Here is a 12,082-nt window from a genome sequence, read left to right as displayed (position 1 = left end):
AATTTAGAAACTAAGTTGAAAATTAAATTTAAGAACTATGCATGGAATCTTAAGGTGGCTTTAGACACTACCATAGTTCTAAAAGAGAAAAGCCATCTCCTGCCCTCCAGGGATTTGCAGAGTCTTGCTGTGAGTTTAATTCTTCCTCTAGTCGTTAAGTCAAGCTCCAAGAAAAACTCAACCAAAACGAACTGCTATAAAAGACCAAAAGACTGTGCACACTGAATAAAGCGACTGTAAATCAGCAAGATTTGTGACATATCTCTGCTTATTTTTCAGTGTTGTAGAAACCTGCTTGACAGGTAGAAACCTGTCCCTAAGGTTCAAGCAATGCACTTTGCAAGACTTTAAAATAAAATAAGCTTTAAATACCTTTTGGAGTTAAGTGTCAAGCCACATATCAGAAAGCAAGATAAAGGTTTTAAAAACAGGAAATATTTCAGTACCTCCTCGCTCATTATGTCAACCGTGTTAGGAAGCTATTAGTTGCACGTTCAACTACAACCAGCTCCTGGGGCTGCCACTGTGGCACTGCCAGTCCATATGAGCACCAGGTCCTGTCCTGGCTGCACCGCTTCTGATCCACCTCCCTGCTCACGCAGCTGGGAGAAGCAGCAGATGATTACCCAAGTACCTCTGCCCCTCTCACCCGTGTGGGATGGAGTTCTAGGCTCCTGGCTTTGGCCTGGCCCAGCCCTGGTTGTTGTAGCCAGTTATGGAGAACTAGCAAAAGGAAGATCTCTCTGTCACTCCAGTGCACATGTACTCAGTAACTTGGCCTTTCAAGTATGCAAAACAGATCCTTAAAAAAAAAAAAAAGGAAGGAAGGCAGGGAGGGAGGGAGAGAGGGAGGAAAAAAACAGGCCCTTTGCTAGCAGAGGGTAGGGCTGGGGGAGATCCACTGTATCCCAGGAACTAGGAGAAAATTGGAGATGGCCATGGAAAAATATTTGCTTTTTTGTAACCTCTCATACAATTGTGATTGCCATAGACAAATTCATCTAAATAATCACGAAGTGCTGGGATCTGTCATCTGATAACTGAAAACTCAAATCATTTCCAAGTGAGCTGCTCAGCACTGAGGTCCCTCAAGCCCAATTACTTGAACCAGCCAGATATTAACTTGATTATCCATATTCTAAAACCCAAACTGTATCATAATAGGGGCCAAAAAATAGTGCGAGAATGTATCAAGCAAATGGAGGGGCACTCAGCTATCTCCACACACGGCACTGGGAGAAGCTGGCGTAAGTAAATGCGTCCTAGACCACCGATACCATGCCACCTTCTCATCAGCAGAATCCCAATAGAGAAAAAAGGGTGTGACCGCACCATGCCAACAGAACAGGAGCAACATCTTTCCTTCCAGGCTTAAAGGCTGGACTCTCTCAATGCATGATTCAAGAGGATGCAGGGGCCCAACTGAGCTGGCTGCAAGAACAAAACAATGCAAAGAAAAAAGAAGCAAATGATAAATGAATGCTTGGCAAGTGGCGAGGTCCTTGCTTCAACATTAAAGACTTCTGTTTACTTTCCAAGGACAGTTCATCGCTTCAAACCTGCAAGTCCTCTCATTCTTAACTGCAAGTGAGGGAACTCACATAGCCAGCAGGACAATCTCTAATTTCAAGATGGATGGCTGTGCTATGCTGCATTGCCTGGAGTCAATCTTTCCCTGAACATCTACTCCCCTATATCCCAACAAACAGAACAATGCTCTACTGTCAGACTTGAAATAAGATTCTCATCAGATAACACTCACTGAGTGAGCCAGTCACAGCAGAGTGGGTACAAAGCCTTAGGATGAATTCCCACAATGATTACTAGCCAAGATCAAAAATTCCCCCTCCTAGACAATTTCCGCTTTATCCCACCTTTCAAAGGAGTTCCTTTGTTCTAATACCCATTTGATTTCAATATAATATGCTTTATAAGGAACTACTTCCAAGGCATTTTCAAGTGGGAAGGTAAATGAATCTGTGCAGATTGTGGCTGTTGAAAGAAACCTTATCTCATGTCTAGTGAATTCTTTCAGTCCAGAAGAAAATCAGAATGGCAATTAACTTAGATTTTTCTCATCAGCATCATAGACAGTTATCATTTTAAGTGCAGATCTCTAAAGAGCATGCTCCCCCCTACCCCATAGAACCTGCCTGCATATCCACTGAAAACGGAAATGAAAACTCTTCAGACTTCTTCATGGTTAATCTATGTCTGGATGGCTGTGCTCCAGCTTCTGTTTCATCAGTACTCCTCCCATCTCTCTCTGAGGCTCAGGTTTTCTTCAAGCAGGGGCAGGGATGGAGGAGGAGTATTTCTTCATTGAAATGGCTTCAGAAATTCAGTTAGCTCCATGTTGCAACCGCCAACATCATAGCTGGTGCACAAAAGGTTCAAAAGTGATGCTAAAACCACTGAATTCCAGGGAACAGCATACAAACACGACCTCCAAGGATCAGCCCCACTTGATAGTTACAAGGAGGATTCATTGTCATTGCGATGGAGAAGTCTGGTGGACACCACCCTGGACAGGTGATTGAACCTGGCCTGGTCAACATCACACACTTCCGCAGACAGCGGTTAGTACACTTGCTGGAGACACTGACTGTGCATTCACTCACGAGGAAACCAACAAGAAGAGGAATCCAGGGTGTAGGATACTCCACCAGAGGACAGCCTTGGACTTCACAAGATGACAGGGACACAGGGCAGTTAATAAATGAGAATAAAGACCCGTGACAAACACCACTGTTCACTGCTTTTGGCCGAACCCTTAATTTAATACAAAAGCAAAACCAACCATGGTAAAGGACATTTTTGTAGCAGCTGGAGAAATCTGAACATGGACTGGACGTCAGATCATACGACTGAACACTGACTTGGTGTAGCACGAAGGCAAGGACACTTCAAAAAGTTTGTGGAAATGGAATTAAAAGATGTTTATTTGGGGGGCTGGTGCTGTGGCGTAGTAGGTTAAGCCTCCACCTGTAGCGCTGGCATCCCTTATAGGTGCCAGTTTGAATCCCCGCTGCTTCATTTCCAATCCATCTCCCCGCTACTTGTGGGGAGCAACTCGGACTAGACTAAGTTACTGGAATTAAGACTTATTCTATGCATCTGCTCTCCCACAATATGGTGCTGGGAGAGGAGGAAACAACTTCTACACAGCTGCCTCCAGTTCGACCAATAACCTGCAGGAGCTGATCCTGCTCCTGATTGGAGGAGAGCAGCGTACTCGGCGTGTGGGTAGCAGAGTTGGGATTGGTGGAAGAGGACTATAAAGGAGGAGAGAGACAACATGCACCAGGAACATCTATCTGAAGGAACACCTGTGCAGCCCCCGAGAGAGCCAGCCGGCGGTGTGCCGCTCCCCCGCGGAAGTGGGGAAAGTGGCTAGGGGGAACCGCCCTTCCACGGAGGTGGAAGGGATCGGCAGCCAACCCGGGAAGAACCAGCAGCAAACCCGGGGAGGGCCGAGCAGACGAAAGAACAGCGCAGGGTCCTGTGTCGTTCCTCTGCGAAGAGGGGGAGCGACAGCTACTGACCTAGGAAAGCAGTGGAAGACGGCACAGGTGCTTGGTCCCCTGCACCCACGTAGGAGACCCAGAAGAAGTTCTTGGCTTTGGATCCGCCCAGCTTCAGACCTTGGGGCCATTTGGGGAGTGAACCAGTGGATGAAGGACTTCTCTCTCCATCTCTCCAGCTCTCCCTCTCTGTAATTCTACCTCTCAAATAAATAAATAAATAAATCTTTTTTAAAAAGATGGTTATTTTGATGAAAGAAAATTAATATCCATGATAGTTTTTTATAATCTACATTTTTGTGAATTTTTTTAAAGAGCCTTCCTGCACATGGATTTCAAAATTGTTTTTCTGTCAAAATAAATTGACTTTTTAATCCCATTTTCCACAAAGATATGGCTATGGATGAGACTCTCCTTGGCTCTTCAGAAATTTGGGGTAAAATATTTAAGGGAAAGTGCCATGGTACCTGCAACTTTCAAAAGGCCCAGGAAAACTTACAGGAAGAGAATAAAATGTAAACATGGGGAAAAAATCAGAAAAGTTCCAGTAATGAAGGACTCCAGATTATACATGCTGCACTGGGCAGTCCTAATATCCAGGATCTGTATTTAAAACATGGAAACATTCACTCCAAACAAAACAAAACTTCAAGAGTAATTTGACCTCTCAAGTGATAGAAACCGGACACTGCGTTCATCTGGATCCATGCGTTCATCCTAGCACCAGGCTTTGGATTCCTAACCACTGCAAGGAATTCCCAGTCTCATGAGTTAGTAAAGATTCCCCCTTCCCATTCTGAGTATAAAAATGCAAATTGGCCCCACTGAAAACAGACCAGTGCGGAGGCACTCTTGCAGAATGTGTAAGATTTCAGAGTTTATTGAGCTGCAGTTGAACATAAAAGAACCTTTTTTTTTTTTTCCCCAACTGGAGGCAGGCCCTCTGTCCGTCCATAAGGCCATGGTCAAAAGTTTTCAAGGCCTGAATATTTCAGAATAATTACTTGTACATTGTTTGCCTCCCATGAATCAGAAGCAGTCTAATAGAATACTAATATTTCCTACAAATTCCTTTCTTCATTTTTTTTTTAGTACTGACTTATTTACTTGACAGTGAAAGAGGGAGATATAGAGGGAACAGATCTTCCATCTCCTGATTTACTCCCCAAATGGCCACAACAGCTAGGGCTAGGCCAGGCCAAAGCCAGGAACCAGGAAATCAATCCTGATCTCCCCCGTGAGGGGCAGAGATCCATCTACTTGACCCGTCACCCGCTGCCTCCCAGCGTGTGCATCAGCAGGAAGCTGGAATCGGAAGTAGAGCTGGCTGGGACGCCAGCCCAGGCACTGCAACGTAGGATGTGGTATCCCGAGTGGCATCTTAATCACCATGCCACTTCCTGGCTTCAAATCCCAGGTCCACACTGCCTGGAGAAGTTCCTTAAGCTCTCCAGGCTTTGTTTTCTCTTCTATAAACCGCAATACCAATACTACTAACCCCAAGCATCGGGGTGAGGAGGTAGTAGCAGCACCTGGCACAAATCACAGAAATATATGGACACACATGAGTTTAAGTCCTGATACAATGACGGCTGGTGGCTCTCCTGCGATCCCTTTGTATTTTTCACAGAATAAAGTTCACGAAGACTCTGCAACTGGGTCCTATGTACCTGACATGACTCCACCCTCACTCCTCTCACCTCAACCATGTAAGTACTTGGTTCCCAAGCCTTCCAGTCTCCAGGCCTTTGTTTATGCTGTGCCTTCTCCTTGGAGCAACCCTAACCATGCGTTCACCTGCCCTGCTACCCACCATTTTCAAACGAACCCTTCAAGGAACCGGTGAAATGCAAAGCCCTCTGCAGAATTAGCCTCGTGTTCTTTTGTGCCTCCCCAGTACCACATCCCCTCACCTGCAGAGAACGCACAGTTTATCCAGACTTAGACCAATGTGCATCCATGTCTTTCTTTCTCTCCCTGTTCTCAAGTCCCTGTTCTAATCTCTGTACGTCCCAAAGCCCCTGGACCAGCTTCCTGAACACAGCAGCACCATGATAACCACGTGGTAAAATGAATAGCTAACATGCAGGAAACAATTTCATCAGGTAACATGTCATACTGAAGGCATTCCCTCTCTTCAAACTTAACCTTCAGGGGCCAGCACTGTGGTGTACTAGGCTAAGCCTCTGCCTGTGGCACTGACATTCCCTGTGGGCACTGGTTCATGTCCTGGCTGCTCCTCTTCTAATCCACCTCTCTACTACAGCCTAGGAAAGCAGTGGAGGATGGCCCAAGTGCTTGGGCCCCTGTACCCATGAGGAACACCCGGAAGAAGCTCCTGGATCCTGGCTTCGGATTGGCTCAGCTCTGGCCACTGCAGCCATTTGGGAAGTGAACCAGTGAATGGAAGACCTCTCTCTCTCTCTGTATCTCTTTCTCTCTCTGTAACTCCGCCTCTCAAGTAAATGACAAAAATCTTGAAAACAAATTTTACAAAACCTTAACCTTCAGAATGGCTGGTCCCTGGATATTTACATTGAGAGACAGGAAACACAGCACAGCTTAGATGCTTTCTGAGTGCAAAATTTGCTGAGTTTTATACAATACACAGTAAACAAAAGCATGTGCACATCTTTCTATCTATCTGAGTAGAAGCATATCCTACCTTCTCTTTTGATTTCAAAAGGTTGTTTTAAAGCCTTTGCATTTCTAAGTCCCCCAGATAACATTTAGGTTCATCCACCCACATACAGAGGCTGAGCGCAAAAAGGAGTCCAACAGACCTTGCCTCGGAGAGGCTGTGAGCGAGACAGGCATCTGCCAGCCACAGCTGTGCTCTGAGCCAGAGCTGGAGGATCTGGGACTCGCCCTAGCAGAGGCAACAGCCAGGCGGAGTCTGCACAGGCGGGAAACGGCGGGAAGCCCGAGATAGCGCCGCTGCTGAAGCAACAGAAAGAGATGTTCCAATCTGCTCTCTAGGCAACGTGAGGATGGGGCTGGAGCAGAGAAGTTGGTAGCGGGAATATTAGCCAAACAAAAACCAAAACACTGCGGGCTGTTTCCAGGGTGAGAGGCCAGGAGGAGCCGGCTGTGGACCGGCCCTTGAGCAGCTGCTTCACTCCCCCTCCACGGTCAGGCCAGCTGCTAAACCCTCCCTGCTGCACCAGCTCCAAGGCACCGCTGCCCTGTCCTCTGGGACCCATTTCCCCCGGTTAACTTAACATCCACCGAGATGAGAAATTATCAAGGCTAAGAGGCACAGCGGACTCCTAAGACGCCGGGCAGTGTTCCAGCAGGCATCACCAGGCGCTGCCTCCTGCTCTTTCATTCATTCATGAATTCAGTCCCCAGTCACTAGATGAGGTCCCCTTTGGAGTCAAGGCCACAAGAGGCAGCTTCCGCTCTCCCAGGGGCCAATGCCTGGCAGCAGTGCTGATTCTCACTTGTTCAACAACAAATGACCACCGGGAAGGCAAGTTCAGCGTGATGGTCTTCAGCTTGCATGAGGCTGTTTAAAGAAAATGCACTTGGGCTGGGGAGGGGATGGAGGGCATTTGGTACTGGACCTAAGCTGCTGACCGGCACACCTGCATCCCCCACTGAAGTGCCTGGGCTGGAGTCCCAGCTGCATTCCTGATTCCAGCTTCCTGCTAAGGCACACACTGGGTGACAGCAGGTGACAGCAGGTGACAGCTTCAGTAACTGGCTCCCTAGGCTGAGCTTCCTGCTCCTGGCTTTGGACTAGCTGAGTTGCAAGCATTTTGGGAGTGAAGTAGTAGATGGGAAACTTCTTCATCTCGATCTCCACCTCCCCCTTCTCTGTCTGTAAGTAAGTAACTTAGCAGAACAAATTTTTAAATTTCCTCCAGACCCTTGCTTTGCTTTCCACAGGTCCTGTGGAACTGGCCTGCAGGGTATCCTGCCACAATCACTGGGATTATACACTTTAGAGTTCGGTATCTGTGAAGCTGCCCACTTGCTAAAACAGACTCGGAATCCCCAAATCGCTCCTTGCAGCTGGTACTTCCTGTCCTGCTAGAATCACTTGCAGGCTTGCAAAGAGGAGCTTGCTCTGCTGGCTACCAAGGGAAAGGTGGGAGAGGGGCCTGCAGGCCAGGGGCACCGCGAGCAGTGGCCCTGGGGTTTCCTGCAGGCTGCCACTGTCTCTTGCCACTCTTGCTCCTCCCTGCCTGGGGGCTGGGTTTTAACTTTCCCAAACCCTCAAGATGTCCAACCTGGTGGAAATGCCTCTTAAGAACAGTAACCAACCCAGGTCTCTAAGAACCGAACATCCATTTTTCTAAGCAAATTACACATTCTTGAATTTCTGGAAATTCACAAAGAATCAGACTGTCACTAGAGCAAATCCTCCGAAGCGTCTGAGAACGCCTTGCAGGTCACATTTCGTCCACCTCCCCAAGCGGGAAGCACTCCCAGAGGCCAGTGTTCTGGAAGCTTCTCTCTCCGGGAGCTCCCAGCACAAAGAACCAGCAGCAGGAACACAGAGCCCCATCCAGCGGCTTCTGAATTCCCCAAGGTGGAGGCGATGTTTCTTTGTGGAACAAAACAGTCATCCAAGGGCTGGGCGGCTCGACAGCTTCCAAGCAAGCCGAGAGGCCGAGGCCGAAGCCAGGAGAAACCGCCCATCAGAAACCAAAGGCCAGGAAACTTAGATCCAAAATAAAAATAGTACAAAATGCCCAGAATAGCCCAAAAGACAGCTGATGACCTTTCGCTGCAACATGTCTTTATATCACAGTATCAAATGGCCTAGCATCTAAAAGCCAAGCACATCATTAGTGCTGCAAAGGCAGAGGAATAAAGTAAAACATGAAACACACAGGACACAAGCTGATGGTGCAATCTGAAATACAGAAGAAAACCCCAAGACAGTTCCTGCTGTGTTCCCAGGGGACTGTGCTTGGCAAGGGGTCACATCTCCGTTCAAGGTGACAGGCGCAGAAAGCTGACAAGGCTCTTTGGATCTGAAAGCTGCCACAACTATTGCAACAGAAACAGAACATTATAGCATGAACCTGGAGCCGTCGTGGATCCTGTCACTACGGCTGTCAACGTCCCTAAGTGCAGTCTCCTCTGGGCTAAAGCCACTGTGGGTTGGCAACTCTGGGGCAGCCAGCCCCAGGCCATGCAGGGAACACGGGGCGCCCTGCAGACCCAGCCTGGTTTCTATAATGATCATGCACAGAACCTTGGTCTACTGCTAAATAATGGATCTAAGAAATGCTGAAATCTCTTCCCCCACTCCCCACGCCCAAGGCAGTGGAGAACCTGGCTCCCTGGAATGCTGGTACGAGAACCCAGCTTTCCCTGGAATACATCACACGAAACCACAGATGCACCAAGCAGAGTCAAAATTCCCTTGGACTCTCATCCTCCTTCTTAGAAAACTGTCAGAATCATATATCCAAGAGCCATCTAAGCTACTTAGTCCTCCTAATTAAATATATCAATACCTGCTGACATAGGGGGAAAAACGCGCTTGTCCAGTGACAGGGCCAGTGTGTGCGGGCACACACATATCGCGTGTTCAACTGTCGGCTAAACGTATAAGCCAGTCTTTTCTCTCTGTCCACAGTCACCCTCCAGCACTCAGGTCTCATACACAAAGCAGGAAAATCAAAATCCCTAACAGCTGGCTTCCTAAGAGGTGACAAGACAGCAAAAGTGACAGAGAATGAAGACTGTGATGGCTCTGGCCGGGCATTTTGAGCAAATAGCTGGGAGCAGCCCTGAGTCTCCACCCACACTCACACAAGCAGCAGCTGCCAGAAGGAAGGGCTGGGCAGGCCCAACCCAAGCCCGGTTTGATCGCTGAGATGAGCCTGGACATTGGTTAGGAGGAGGAGAGAGCCCCAGAAGAAAATAAACGCCCAGGAAAATGTCGCGAGTGACAGATGAAAACACAGTCATGTCCATCTCGTCTCAAGCTGTAACAAGCCAAGGAAGCACCCGACAGACACACCTGACAGGGATCCACGTGAGTCAGCCACGCCCACGCAGCATTTTCAGACTTTTTAGGAGAAACTGCCTAAATTAAAGTGTTTGGTCCACAACAGATGACAGGAGACAGAAATCTTCAACTTGCATTTAATAATAATGAGCGAGGTCAAGACAGCAGCGAGAAGGGTGGAAAGTAATGAACACAGTTGGACAGGAGGACAGGACCCAGTAGCTACCAACTACCTGCCTGCAAACCACCGCACTCCCAGGCGGAGCGGGGACACCCAGCTCACCCACGGGCTTCCTGGGCTTAATGACAACAAGGCAGAGACGAAACCAGACATGGCGCCCCACCTCTGGACAGTGTGGGCCGCTGTCATCCCAGGACTCAGACACTAAGGACAGGGGAGGGTGTGGCCTCCTAGGCAAACAACCTCTCACTTCCAAGTCCTCGCTGGAGGAGAAAACACATAGTCCCCAGATTTCAGCTTACTTCCCTTCCTTCCCATATGACTGCTCTTGCTCCCAGCTGCAAACAGACCCCTGGGAATGAGGACACAGACCAGAACTATAAAGGAATTATTAAAGGATAGCACTACTGAGCACTTACTCATTTATTTTCTTTCCATTTCAGAGAGACATAGAATACCCCATTGCCTGCAACAGCTAGGGCTGCACCAGGCCAAAGCCAGGAGCTAGGAACGCCATTCAGGTCCCCTACATAGGTGGCAGGAGCCATACTGAGCCATCAGCAACTACCTCTGAGGGTGTGCATTAGCAAGAAGTAGTGGAACCGGGATTCGAACCAGGCACATCCCAATATGGAATGTAGGCGACCCAAGCGGTAACTTAACTATTACACCACACGCCTGCAGCCACTACTCAGTATTTATTTTTATTTTGCTAATTACATTTCATTCAAATGCTAATCTTTTTCTTTTACAGATATTTCCCATTCAATCTGGGCCACCACAAAGACTGAAAGTACAGAGATTTTTTTTCCTTTACATCCCAGTGCAAAACAAAAGGACATCAGCAAACTGTTCAAGGTCGCTCTGTGGCTGCAGTTATTGCTACATTTTAGCTTTTTTTGTTTTTAAGGATTTATTTATTTATTTGGAAGACAGAGATACAGAGAAAGAAGGAGGGAGGTAGGGAGGAGGGTGGAAGGGAGAGAGATCTTCCGTCAGCTGGTTCACACCCCAAATGGCCAAAACGGCCTGGCCCAGCCAGTAGCCAAGAGATTCCTCCTGGTCTCCCATGTGAATGGCAAGGCCCAAGCACTTGAACCATATTCCACTGCTTTCCTGGGCACATTAGCAGGGGCCTGGATCAGAAGTGGAACAGCTGGGACCCAAACCAGCATCCATATGGGATGCTGACACTGCAGGTAGAGGATTAGCCTTGTATACCACAGTGCCTGCTCCAAATGCTACTTTTTAAGACTTATTTATTTATTTCAAAGACAGAGTGACACAGAGAGAGGAGATAGAGAGAGAGAGACAGAAAGGGAGAGAGAAAGAGAGAAAGAATATCTTCCATCTAGTGGTTTACACTCCAAATGGCCTCAAGAGCTGGAACATGTCGCTCCCCCTCTTCGTGGAGGAACGACACTAAACCTGCCTAGGTTTCATATCCAAGTCACGGCACCATTATGTCGCTCCCCCTCTTCGTGGAGGAACGACACAGGACCCTGCGCTGTTCTTTTGTCTGCTCGGCCCTCCCCGGGTTTGCTGCTGGTTCTTCCCGGGTTGGCTACCGTCCCTCCACCTCCGTGGAAGGGCGGTTCCCCCTGCCACTTTCCCCACTTCCGCGGGGGAGCGGCACACCGCCGGCCGGCTCTCTCAGGGGCTGCACAGGTGTTCCTTCAGATAGATGTTCCTGGTGCATGTTGTCTCTCTCCTCCTTTATAGTCCTCTTCCACCAGTCCCAACTCTGCTACCCACACGCCGAGTACGCTGCTCTCCTCCAATCAGGAGCAGGTCCTGCTGTTTATTGGTTGAACTGGAGGCAGCTGTGAGAAGCTGTTTCCTCCTCTCCCAGCGCCATATTGTGGGAGAGCAGATGCATAGAATAAGTCTTAATTCCAGTAACTTAGTCTAGTCCGAGTTGCTCCCAGTTGCTCCCACAGAACAGAGCTAGGCAGAAGCCAGAAGCCAGGAGCCAGGAACTCTACCCAGGTTTCCCACATGGGTGGCAGGGATCCAGGTACTTGAGTCATCTTCCGCTGCCTTCCCAGCACATTAGTAGGGAGCTGGCTGTGAAGAACAGCAGCTTGGACTTGAACCAAAGCTCATATGGGATGATGGCATCGTAGATGGTGGCTTAACCTGCTATGCTGCAACACTGGTCCCTAAAGATTGGTTTTTAATAAATATGTTCTCCAATATCTGACAACAAATTACTCTCAAATTTTATTTGGGACATTCTCCACTGTGACTGTAATGTGAGGACTGGAAATTTAAACAGAAGCCTAAGGCCAAATGCAGCTTCCACCATCCAACGAAGCCATATACTTTTATGCAGATCTTGTCTATTTGCACAGCTTAGATAGGAACATACACACACTTTGGTGAACATGGCATGTGTATTAGTGC

The 12,082-nt window shown here is 48.2% G+C and overlaps 1 protein-coding gene, 1 long non-coding RNA gene and 1 other non-coding gene across 6 annotated transcripts in view; 1 reads left to right on the top strand and 2 right to left on the bottom strand.

Moving 5' to 3' along the window:
• Positions 1–12,082, bottom strand: part of PPFIBP1 (PPFIA binding protein 1) — a 176,265-nt gene that overhangs the window by 97,664 nt on the left and 66,519 nt on the right. The gene's annotated exons all lie outside the window — the stretch shown is intronic.
• LOC138843890 (uncharacterized) lies at positions 3,701–10,912 on the top strand. The gene is made up of 2 exons (XR_011379042.1): positions 3,701–5,233; positions 10,431–10,912. It is a non-coding gene; the product is annotated as an uncharacterized lncRNA (long non-coding RNA).
• Positions 10,429–10,552, bottom strand: LOC127486691 (small nucleolar RNA SNORA31). Its single transcript, XR_007913302.2, has one exon. It is a non-coding gene; the product is annotated as a small nucleolar RNA SNORA31 (small nucleolar RNA).

The sequence above is a fragment of the Oryctolagus cuniculus genome, chromosome 9 (assembly GCF_964237555.1).
Source record: "Oryctolagus cuniculus chromosome 9, mOryCun1.1, whole genome shotgun sequence".
NCBI classification, from domain to species: domain Eukaryota; kingdom Metazoa; phylum Chordata; class Mammalia; order Lagomorpha; family Leporidae; genus Oryctolagus; species Oryctolagus cuniculus.
The sequence above is the reverse complement of the archived record's forward strand: the minus strand, read 5'-3'. Positions and strand labels throughout refer to the sequence as shown.